Source organism: Myxocyprinus asiaticus, chromosome 9 (assembly GCF_019703515.2).
Source record: "Myxocyprinus asiaticus isolate MX2 ecotype Aquarium Trade chromosome 9, UBuf_Myxa_2, whole genome shotgun sequence".
Classification (NCBI taxonomy): domain Eukaryota; kingdom Metazoa; phylum Chordata; class Actinopteri; order Cypriniformes; family Catostomidae; genus Myxocyprinus; species Myxocyprinus asiaticus.
The window spans coordinates 42,788,667-42,798,008 of NC_059352.1; positions in this window are offsets into that span (position 1 = coordinate 42,788,667).

Here is a 9,342-nt window from a genome sequence, read left to right on the forward strand (position 1 = left end):
TTAAACATTTTCAGATGTTTTCAGCCACGATTTATACATTTTTTGTGGATTACTTAAAGAAACAGATCACCCAAAAATAATTCGCTCATCATTTACTTTCCCTCATGCCATCCCAGATGTGTATGACTTTCTTCTGCTGAACACAAAGATTTTTAAAAGAATATTTCAGCTCTGTATAGGCTCATAAAATGTAAGTGAATGGGTACCACAGTTTTGAAGCTCCAATACACACACATAAAGGCAGCATAAAAGTAATCCATAAAACACCAGTGGTTAAATCCATCTCTTCAGAAGCAGTATGACATGTGTGGATGAGAAACAGATTATATTTAAGTCCTTTTTTTCCTATAAATTCTCCTCCCTGCCCAGTCCGTGGCGATATGCATGAAGAATGTGAATCGCCAAAAACAAAAGAAGAAGAATGTGAAAGTGGAGACTGATTGTAAAAAAAAAAGGAATTAAATAGTGATCTTTTTCTCACCCACAACTATTATATCGTTTCTGAAGATATGGACCTAACCACTGAAGTCATATGGATAACTTTTATGCTGCCTTTATGTCCTTTTGGAGGTTTAAACATTTGGTACCCATTCCTGCATTGTGAGGACCTACAGAGCTGAAATATTCTTCTAAAAAACTGCAGAAGAAAGAAAGTCATACACATCTGGGATGGCATGAGGGTGAGTAAATGTTGAGAGAATTTTCCAATTTTGGGTGAACTTTCCCTTTAAATACGATACTGCATGTATTGTCTTTTGTATGACGAATTGCTTGTTATGTTCCTCGTTTGTAAGTTGCTTTGGATAAATGACAAAATGTAAATGCAAAAATGTTAGACTACTGTTAATTAATGTAAATGTTAGTATTTTCTGTTGGTATAATACATGAATTTGAAGAATTATTGTTGATAACGTTTTTTCTTTTTTTTTTTTTTTAATTAAGAATATAAAAACTTAAATGACACATTTGTAATTCTTTGAGAATGTTGTTATATATTGTACACTAAGCTACTCACCTCACCTGTGCAACAAGTGGCAGAAGGTGTGCAGCCTCAGTGAATGTAGTACCCTATAAAAAGTACTGAATAAATGCACAAAATCAGGAAAATTCGCAGGACGCAGTATTAAGGACCACATCAAAATGTTGACTAGACAAAAACGTTGACAGTTTCTGTGAGATTTGTTCAAATTCGTTGCACATTTTCTCCATAGCTTTACGCACAGTAAAGTGTTATTGTGTTATTTTTAGTGACTGAGGCTGTTCATTCTTCAAATCCCACCAGACAGTCAAAATGAATATTCTTTATCCACGCTTAAATGAGGTTGCTGTCATGCGCTCCACCTAGGGTGTGAGAGAGGTACGCCGATCCAAACAATGCAATGTCGCCCTCTGATGGCCACAGGGAGGTATGGTACAGTTTCAAACACGAAAGACTTCAGTAGAAGCTTCAGGAACTGACTTCATGAATTGCATAGAAACTTGGAAGGTTCTCTTCAGGGGATTCTTTCTGCATGGGTTTTTTGTGGATGAATAAATTCGTGTGCTCGTCATCCTTAAAAATAAACACTCAGAAAAGATCCTCGATTATTACAGCAATTCATCCGTGCTAGCGCGTCGCGCCTCCACAGCGCTCGTGGTGATGCATGACGCATCGCGCTGGTTGTGACATTCACTGAGCTTCCCTCATTAAGCGCTCTCGCCCGCCGGCTTGTCATCTAGGCATAGGGCATGCATGCGATCACCAGTCCATCGCCGGCTCGCTGAGATGAGGACGGGGAAGCTCTCACAATGGACCAGCTGGCTAGACAAAAGTGTTTACCCCAGCGAACGGATGAATAAATGGATAAACATCCAGTGAAAGGTGCAATACTCGTCCAACCATTGTCTAAATTGCGAAGGTTTTACATCACTGCAAATAATCGAGACACTTTTATACAGAAATAAACATAATTATGCATATTGTGAGACAGTTAAAAGATCTTTAGAAGCCTACAGTGTTTACAGTGGTATAAATTAAGTAACTTAAGATAGAAAAATAAATAAAATTGTATTTAAAGATGATAATGTTTGCAAATATTGCAAAATTATTAGGAGCACATTATTTGGAGCACTCTAAAAAGTGTGCAATTGATTTAACTTCACAGCTCATGCACCAACAGGATAGTCGCCGTAGTGAAGGCCTTGGGACTGTGAGCCAGGGAGGTTTACAATACCTGGAGAAAGCTATCCACTAGCATTCCCATTTTTCTCAATGGCAGTTGCTTGGCTGGTGCATTACATCTTGACAATGCTGATTGGCTAATTGCACCATTAGAACACAGTTCCAAGCCAGGAAAGGCAGCAGAGAGGAACATTTAGTAATTTAGCAGACACTTTTATCCAAAGCAACTTACAAATGAGGAATATAACAAGCAATTTGTCATACAAAGGTCAACAATATCTTCAGTATTGCACAGCCAGGTTCTCATTGTGGCTGGAGTATTAAAGATGCTAGCACAGAAGAAAGAGACTGACAAGGATTTTATTATTGTTTAACAGTAAGTGAATTGGTTAAGTGCTCGTGGAACAGATGTGTTTTCAGCTGGTTTTTGAATGTTGAGATGGTATCAGAAGGTCGTGTGGAGGTTGGAAGCTCATTCCACCATAGAGGAACAGAGAGAGTGAATGATCGTGAAATGGACTTTGTGCCTCTTTGCGACGGGACCACCAGGCGCTGCCCGATCATTGACCGCAGAGAGAGAGTTGGGAGATAGACCTGGAGGAGTGAATTGAAGTAAGAGGGAGCTGTTCCATTAGCTGTCCTGAAGGCCAGAGTCAAAGCCTTGAATTTGATGAGGGCAGCTATTGGCAGCCAATGGAGTGAAATCATGAGTGGGGCGATGAGGAGGCCTGGTTAGCTCAGCGAGTAAAGATGCTGACTACCACCCCTGGAGTTGCGAGTTCGAATCCAGGGCGTACTGAGTGACTCCACCCAGGTCTCCTAAGCAACCAAATTGCCTTGGTTGCTAGGGAGGGTAGAGTCACATGGGGTAACCTCCTCGTGGTCGCTATAATGTGGTCCACTCTCGGTGGGGCGCATGGTGAGTTGTGCGTGGATGCTGCGGTGGATGGCGTGAAGCCTGGATGGCCTGAAGCGTGAAGTCTCTGCGGTAATGTGCTCAACAAGCCACGTGATAAGATGCATGGGTTGATGGTCTCAGACACGGAGGCAACTGAGATTCGTCCTCCACCACCTGGAATGAGGTGAGTCACTACGCCACCACGAGGACTTAAAGTGCATTGGGAATTGGGCATTCTAAATTGGGGAGAAAAAGGGGAGAAAAAAAAAGAGTGGAGCGACATGAGCCCTCTTTGGCTGATTAAACACCAGACGCGCTGCAGTGTTCTGGACCATCTGCAGTGGCTTAATTGTGCTAGCTGGGAGACCTACCAACAGGGCATTACAGTAGTCTAGTCTTGAAATGACCAGAGTTTGGATCAGGAGCTGGGTAGCATATTTAGACAGGAAGGGTCTGGTTTTCTTGATGTTGTAAAGTGCATACTTGCAAGACCAGGCGGTTGATGAGTTGTTTGCAGTGAAGTTAAGCTGGTCATCCAACACTACTTCCAGGTTCTGGGCTGTCCTGGTTGGCGTTAGCGTAGATGAATAGAGAGGTTGTAGTAAACAGACGGGTTGGTTGGGATCACGAGGAGTTCTGTTTTGGCAAGGTTGAGCTGAAGGTGACATTCCTTCATCAAGGCCGAGAACTCCGAGAGGCAGGAAGAGATACGAGCTGAGATGGTGGGGTCGTCAGGCTGGAACAACAGGTAGAGCTGCGTATCATCTGCGTAGCAGTGGTAGGAAAAACCATTTGCCTTAATTATGTGATGTAATGTAGATCAAGAAGAGGAGGGCAAGCATTGATCCCAGAGGAACACCAGTGGTCAGGTGGTGTGACTTGGACACCTCGAAGGATCTGCCTGTGAGGTATGACTCAAACCATGCAAGCACAGTTCCTGTGATGCCAAGGTCAGAGAGGGTGGACAGTAGACATCCATTTCAGAACAAAAAGTCAATTTCACACTTTTATATGAACTCCAAAATAAAACTTCACTGGCAAAATGTTTACTGTAATATAATGAAATATTTGTGACATATTTGTTGCTTGCAAATAATTTTATCAGAATACACAGCTATGAATGGTCGTAAATATATAAAAAAGCTTTTTGGAAGCAGAATGGTATAGTTACATCATCTACCAGCAGGGACATGCTAACCAGCCAGACCCTAACCCTTTACTGATCCCGAGCCTGTGCCTTAGTGTTGTCAGGAATTTTCCTGCATCTCTGGAGTAATCAAGTCACATCGCATTTACAGATCAGGTGATAGACTCAAAAGAAAACCTGCATCCGAAACTGAGTGCCCATGAGCGGAGATGTCAGAATAGAGCTCAACAGTGCATGATCACTTTTCCAGCCATTTTGATTTTCCCATTCATTCCCAGGAGATCTAAGCCATGAACCAAACCAGCTAGCTCTGAGGTGAATAACAACATCACAAAATTAGATTTTAATCAAAAAAGTGTTTAAAAATCAATCCCATGAAGCATTGCGAATGATGTGATCGAAATAAAAACATTGTAAATATATAAAACTTGATTTAAAGTTGTTGAGTCTAAGTATTGCATTTTTTTATTTTATTGCAAAATATTCAGATATTTGCAAATATGCAGTATGTGTAGTTTGAGAGTGAAAGGTGACTGACTTGATTGCATCATTCACAGAGCCTCATAAGTGTGGGTGGTCATTGCTGGGCTCGTTTGACAGGCTTTATGGGCCACGATTCTTTTATTGGTTGCTCTTTCTCTGCTGGAGAATGGGGAGTGCAGTTCTTTATCAGGAATTTCGCTATTAAAACACAATTTTTAAACAATAAAGTTTAATTAACGTGGACTGATTGCTTCAGGAGGGATATACCATTGATGAACAACCTCGGAGCTCACAGTCTGTCTTTAAACGTTTATAAGTTAATGTATCATTAAGGCTGTTATCATATCAAGGAAGACTCATCACACATGTCTGTCTCTCATCCGAACATACTTTTTATTCTCTTCACTTCCTTTCCTTCCAGCCCTCCCTCTAGTCCCATCACTGCTTAGGCATTATGTGTATTGTAGTCCCTATCGGTACACCTCCCCCTTTTATCTAAGCAATGCATTCACTTTCACTTATGGAAACTTTGAATATAACATTAACTCTGTTAAATCTTAACATTAACTCGTTTTCATTTCAACAAACACTTTCTTAACATTTTCATTTCTTTAACACATTCTTTTTTTTTTTTTTTTTTTTTTTGTGTACTTTCTTGTGACATTTTCCTTCAAAACATTTTATAGCCCCTTTTTCCTTCACTATATTATAGGTTCAGTCTATCAGGAGGTTTGTAAACCCTGCCCAATCTAGTGACACCTCCAATGGGACAGAGATGCTTTCTGTTTCTCTACAGCATTCCTCTCTCTGTCTGCACCAGGTAAGATCTTGGTGTATGAGCCGGTCCGCAGACAGATCCATAGATCTGTTCAGTGGTGAGCCACACTTTCTGTTCACACTGAAGTTGTGGTAAGGGATGTGACTTATGGCGGTAACTGTGATTCACTGCCTGGTGTTTCCTCCCTTCCTCATCCTTCCTTGCATAGACATCTTCCCATGAGCAACTGGGAAGGGGAAAACCCTTGCTCCATAGGTGTTACTCTGTAAGTCATCAGGGCTTTGTGGTGGTCTTTTTCCTTAGCCCACAGACCTTTGATTGTGCGTACAGCCCTCTTGGCCTCTCCGTTTGCTTGGGGATAATGTGGGCTGCTTGTATGTGTTTAAAGTTACAGTCTTTTGCAAACTATTGGAATGTGTGTGAGACAAACTGAGGTCCGTTGTCCGAAATGACCTCCTCTGTGATGCCATGGTGTGGAAAGGCTTCTTTGATTGCTGTTACCATGACCTCAGAAGACATAGTTTTCAGATGAGTCACCTCTATATATCTAGAGAAATAGTCTACCAAGAGCAGGTATGTGTTCTTTGCCCACTCAAAGAGATCCATGCCCACCTTTTCCCATGGAAGTGCTTGAACTGAAGAAGGTAAGAGTGGTTCACAGTGAGGGACCCTGTGTTGATTGCATATGTGTCATTTCTCGACCATCTGGCGAATGTCTGATGAAATACCAGGCCACCACACTGAGTGCTGAGCTCTGGCACGACACTTTGTTATTCCTTGGTGGCCATTGTGTTTTTACATCAGCATCTCTTTCTGTAGATTCACTGGAATTACAAGTCTGTCTCCTTTTAACAGCAGATTGTCAGGCAATGTCAATTCTGCACTCACCTGCCAATAAGGTCTCAATTCTTTACTCACATCATGTTTTCTGGGCCAGCCGGAGAGACAGTGTTCCTTCACCTGTCTACAGATTTCGTCATCTTTTTATTCCCTTTTTATCTGCTCCAAACGACCATCTGTCACCAGGAGAGAAGACACAACAGCATCTACAAAGACATGTACATCTTTTTCTAGCTGCAGGTCTGCTTGTGAGGGATCCCCCCTCGTGAAAGTGTGTCTGCTGTGATTAAATTTTTACCTGGGACATGTTGGATGTCATAACTGAATCTCAACAGACAAAGGTGGAATCTGAGGACTCTGGTTGGTAGCTCATCAAGTCCTCTGCACCCCAGTAGTGGTATGAGAGGTTTGTGGTCAGTGAGTATAGTGAAGTGTAGACCTTGTAGATATGAAACCAGTCTTTCGCACGCCCATGTCACAGCCAGTGCCTCTTTTTCAATTTATGCATAGCTCCTCTCTGTGTCTATTAGACTCCTGGATATGTATGTGACTGATTTCCATGTGCCATCATTTTGCTTCTGTGTCAAGATACCACCTACACCATAGGAGGATGCATCTGCTGCACCTTTTGTCTCTCTTTCAGGGGAGTAAGCAGCCAACACTTTGGTGAACTCAGTTCCTCTTTCAGTTTGCGAAAGGCACGTCTCTGAGGTTCGTCCCATACCCATTAATTTCTCTGTCTGAGCAGTTTTTTCAGTGGCATGGTGAATGAAGCCAGTTGTGGTATAAATTCAGCGAGATAGTTGGCGTAAATCTGCCACACACTTTGGTTCGGGCATGTGGAGGATAGAACTGACTTTGTTTGGGTTTGCCTCAATACCGTCGGCTGTGATTTTGTGGCCCACAAAAAGCAGTTCTGTCTTAGCAAACTCACATTTTTTGTTTAGTGTGAGGCCCACTGACTGAATTTTTTTCAAGACACTGTGCAGGCAGTGGTCATGTTCAGTTTTGTCTCACCCAAAGACGAGGATATCATCAGCATGACAAATCACTCCACTGTAGTCCTCCAATAACTGGGACATTCGTCTTTGAAAGTGTTCGGGCGCTGAAACAATTCCAAATGGGAGACGATTGAAGACATATCTCCCAAATGGAGTGATAAACGCAGTGAGTCGTCATGACTCATAGGTGAGGGGCATCTGCCAGAAACCTGATCGTGCATCTAGTTTTGTGAATGTTTTGGCGTCTGACAGCATGGCTAAGGATTGATTGATGGCTGGAAGAATGTGGCATTCTCTCTTAACCCATTTGTTAAGGTTTGTTAAATCCACACATATACAGATCTTTCCGTTTGGCTTGGGAACGACAACCATCCCCGCACACCATTCTGTAGGGCTGCTCACCTTTGAAATGACCCCCATCTTCTCCATTCTGTGTAGTTCCTCCTTCACTTATGCTCTTAGAGGTATGGGAACATGGTGGGGTGCTGATAGGGCATATGGTGTTGCATCCTTCTGCAGTTTGATGTGATACGGCTCCTGCAGCAACCCTAGACCTGTAAACACTGAGGGGTAAGCAGTAATGAAGTCATTGTCTTGTTTTATGACTGCTTCAATGCAGTGAACCAGATTTAGGGCCTCTATTGCTGGTAATTCCAAGAGTGGTTTCGTGAGCTTATTTACAACATACACTTCCTGGGTGCAGCTGTGTCCTTTTGTACTCAACACGCTCCGAAAACACCTTTTTAAATCAAGGATGTTGCGCAATGGCCCATACAGTACTTTTGACGGTGTCTTTAACTCACCAAGTTTGTTTGCATTGAAAATGGTCTCTGGAACAGCAGTCACGGCTGCCCCAGTGTCCAGTTTAAAATTGACAGGAGCCCCATTCACTGCAACAGTCTCTGTTCATTCTGTAACTGCAGCTGTAAACACTTCCCAGAGAAAAGCATAGTCCTCCTCCTCGGCATATTCAATCTCCTGTTGTGAGACAGAGTCAATTTTGTATGTGCGACATGCAGCTACAAAATGGCCCTTTTTTTTGCATTTTCGGCACTCTGCGTCTTTCGCTGGACAGTCTTTCCAAGAATGTCTCTGCCTTGCCCCACATCTGCCACAGTCTGTTTGTGTTGATTTCCCTTTTCTGTCATTGTTTTTGTCTGTTTTTCTTTGTCTCTCATGTTGGAATGTTTTGTTGATCATCCTCTTTCCTCTGATTGTATCTAAATTTAAGCTATGTGAAGCCGTTGATTCTGCCCCGTGTAACACTACTTGTTGTTTTTTTACTGTTTCGTTTTGCCGTACTTTCTGTATTGCTTTGGCTAATGTAAGATCCGGATCTAGTTGCAGATGTTCAGATAGTCCCCTATCTCTAATCCCTACAACTATTCGATCTCTGATCAGATTTCAATGTGCCAATATTGCAGTGTTCAGCCAGCTTGTGTACCGCTGTTATAAAAGTCTCTGTGTTTTCTCCATCTTCCTGACATCTATGGTTAAACTGTACACGTTTGAATATGACATTATGTTTGCCATCACTATGTTGGCGAAATGCTTCTACAACGCTGTCATATTTCTTTCTATCCGACTCACCCAGCGGTAGTAGTGCGAGGATGTCGTCCCCCACAGCGTAGAGTAAGGAGTTGATTTGATATTCTTCGGACTTTGTACTCGGGCCGGATGCCAGACGAAAGTGTTCAAGATGTCTTATCCACCTTGGAAAATCCGCTGAATTGGAGAAGTCGAACGGCTCCAGGTGTGTTATTTGTAAAGCTGCAACAGCCATTTTATTTATTTATCTTTTTTTTTTTTCGGAATCCGCACTGCTCCCTCGAGTTTCAGTACAGTTAACATTAAAAATCAAATCACCTATGAAGAAAATGAATGGGATTTTTACTTCCAGAACCCGACAGTTGCATTCTTTCAAATTGCTTACCTCCATGGTGTGACATGCCAGCTGAGCAAATGCCATTGGGAGTACCAATGGATAGCTTTCTCCAGATATTATAGGCCTCCTTGCGTATACAGCATTATTTC